Source organism: Orycteropus afer, unplaced genomic scaffold (genome assembly GCF_000298275.1).
Source record: "Orycteropus afer afer isolate SDZICR_OR568_19922 unplaced genomic scaffold, OryAfe1.0 scaffold00279, whole genome shotgun sequence".
Classification (NCBI taxonomy): Eukaryota; Metazoa; Chordata; class Mammalia; order Tubulidentata; family Orycteropodidae; genus Orycteropus; species Orycteropus afer.
Window position 1 is genome coordinate 2,070,601 of NW_006921866.1, and position 3,160 is coordinate 2,073,760.

The following is a 3,160-nucleotide window of genomic DNA, read 5'->3' on the forward strand; positions in this document are numbered from 1 at the left end:
GGTCCCCACTCATAGCAACTCTACATACAACAGAATAAAACTTTGCCCAGTCCTGTGCCATCCTCACAATTACTGCCATGCTAAAGCCCATTGTGGCAGCCTCTTGGTCAACCCATCTTGTTGAGGCTCTTCCCCGTTTCACTAACTCTCCACTTTAACCAGCATGATATCTTTCTCCAGGGACTGGTCCCTTCTAACAACATGACTAAAGTATAAGAGATGAAAGCTGGTCTTTCTCACTTCTAAAAATCTGGAGAGCATGGTCCATGTTGACAGGGTTCTAAAGAACATTCTGGCTGTATTTCTTCAAACACAGATTTGTTTGTTCTTCCAGAGGTCTATGGTACCTTCAATATTCTTCACCAGCATCACTGTTCAAAAGTATTAATTCTTCTGCAGTCTTCTTTATTCAAGTCCAGCTATCACATGCATATGAAGCTATTGAAAATACCATAGCTTTGGCCAAGCTCATGTTAATGCTCAAAGTGACATATTTTCTCTTAAACACTTTAAAGAGGTCCTTTGCAGAAGATTTGCCCAATGCAATAAGTCATTTGATCTCTTGACTCCTGCTTCCATTGGAGTTGATTGGATATCCAAGTAAAATGAAATCTTTGACATCAATCTTTTCTCCATTTATCAATATGTTGCTGATAGGTCCAGTTGTGAGGATTTTTGTTTTCTTTTGTTGAGGAGCTCTGGTTGTGTAGTGGTTAAAAAATTCAGCTGCTGGCCAAAAAGTTGGTGGTTTGAACCCACCAGCCACTCTGTGGAAAAAAATGAGGCACTCTGCTTTTGTAAAGATTTACAGCCTTTGGAACCTTATGGGGGCAGTGTTACTGTGCCTTATTGGGCTGCTATGAATCAGAATCAACTTGCTGGCAGTGGGTTTGTTGGAAACTTACATTGTTGTTGTTGTTATGCACCATTGAGTCAGACCCGATTCATAGTGACCCCTCCTTGGGTTTCTGAGGCAGTATTACTATGGAAGTAGATTGCCCCATCTTCTTTCCAAGGAGTGGCTGGTGGGTTTGAACTGCCAGCCTTCTGGGTAGCAGTCAAGTAAACTTACATTAGTGGACCTAAATCAGGAACTCTGCTGACACAATGGCTAAGGCATTTGAATGCTAACCAGGAGGCCGGTGTTCAAACCCACCAGCCACTTCTCAGAAGGAAGAATGGGCAATCTACTTTCATAAAGATACCACCTCAGAAACCCAAGGAGTGGTCACCATGAGTCTTAATCGACTCAAGGGCAGTGAGTTTTTGGACCTAAAGCCCAGACATTTATGCATTAATGTTGGAAAAAAGCATGTAATAGACCAATCTCTCTTTTGAATGAAGATAGTGAAGCTCAGAAAAGTTTACTAATATGACTCAAAATGTTAGCAGAGCTGAAACCAAGACTCTGTCTTCCCAATGCCCAAAAGAACATTTCTTACTTTCTTTCATTTCATTTTTTATCAGCTATTTTTTCAACACTTCCTATTTTCAAGCAGGAGCTCTGGTGGCATAATACCTAAGGCATTTGACTGCTAACAGAAGGCTGGCGGTTCAAATGCACCTGCTACTCCTTGGAAGGAAGACTTGGTGATCTACTTCCATAGAGATACCACCTCAGAAACTTAAGGAGGGGTCGCTAGGAGTCAGATCCAACTCGACTGCAGTGAGTTTGGCTTTATTTTCAAGCATGTAGTAAGTACGATTAAAAAAAAAAAAAATTAGAAAACTTGTTCCATGTTGCCAGGGTTCTAAAAAATACACTAATAATACAAGAGTATGTACACAGAAGCTATAACACAATAACACTGTGTAAGGAGTGATCAATTAGTTGTATGTAGCTTTTCCTTCAAAAGGAAAAAATAAAAGAAAAAAGAGAGAGAAAATATTTCTTGCCAGGCAAGAATGATAAACATTTTACAGGGCTTATATAAATTAATACTTACAATGAAACTCTATAAAGCAGTTATTATTAAACCCATTTTACAGATAAAGACATGCTGGGAGTAGTTTAGTAATGTTCAAACACAAGCAATGCCTCCAGACATTACCCCACACTGTTCATTTACAATAGTAGGAGGAGTGGAAAATTTGGGGAAGGAACATAAAACATGCAGAAGGATATAAAGTATGCAAAATATTTCCAGTTATGAGTAAGAGGAAAAAATCATAGGGAGAGAAAGCATAGTGCATGCTTTGGGAAGAACATGATATTGGTGAGATGGCAAAGTGCACAAGCTCATGTGCAGCTGCATTTGAAAATTACCATGGAAATGTAAGAAGAGGCCAAATAGTCAAAGACTTTGAGTATTCACCTAAGGAGTTGGTTGTTCTTAAGGCAGTGGGAGATACTGAACCTTCTTAAACAGAACAGCAGCATGTTAGAAACAGAACTTTACTGATACTGTTGTTAGCGTCTGTTAGATGGGCCCTCAACTCATTGTACCCCATGCACAACAGAACCAAATGTTACCTTCTCTTGCACCATCTCCCATGATCAGTAGTTGATTGGACAGTTGTGATCCATAAGCTTTTCATCGGTTGATTTTTGGTAGGAAATCACCAGGCCTTTCTTCCTAGTTCACCTTAGCCTAGAACGTCCCCTGAAACATGTTAGCATCACGTTGTTGTTGTTGTGAGGTGTCCTAGAGTTGGTTCTGACTCATAGCAACCCCATGTACAACAGAAGGAAACATTGCCAGGTCCTACTCCATCTTCACACTTGTTCCATGCTCAAGCCCGTGGTCACAACCACTGTGTCAATCTAACTTGTTAAGGGTCTTCCCCTTTTTCTCTGACCCTCTATTTTACCAAGCATGAATTCTTTCTCCAGGGATGTGTCCCTTCTGATAACATGACCAGTTTCAACTTAAATTTGCATTTGAGCAATTTATGGTCTGTTTTATAGTCATGCCTGGCCTTGTTCTGACTGGTAATATTAAGTTTCTCCATAGTCACTTTCCACTATGTAGTCAATTTGATAACTACGTATTCCACGTGGTGTGGTTCTCATGTAGAGTCGCTGCTTATGTTGTTGAAAAAAGGTCTCAGCAAGTTCCGGTAAGATGGCAGACTAGGCAGAAAGACTGCAAAGATCCTCTTCAACAAAGAAAAGGGAAACAAATTAACAAAGACACAGAAGATAATCCTGGACCCCTGA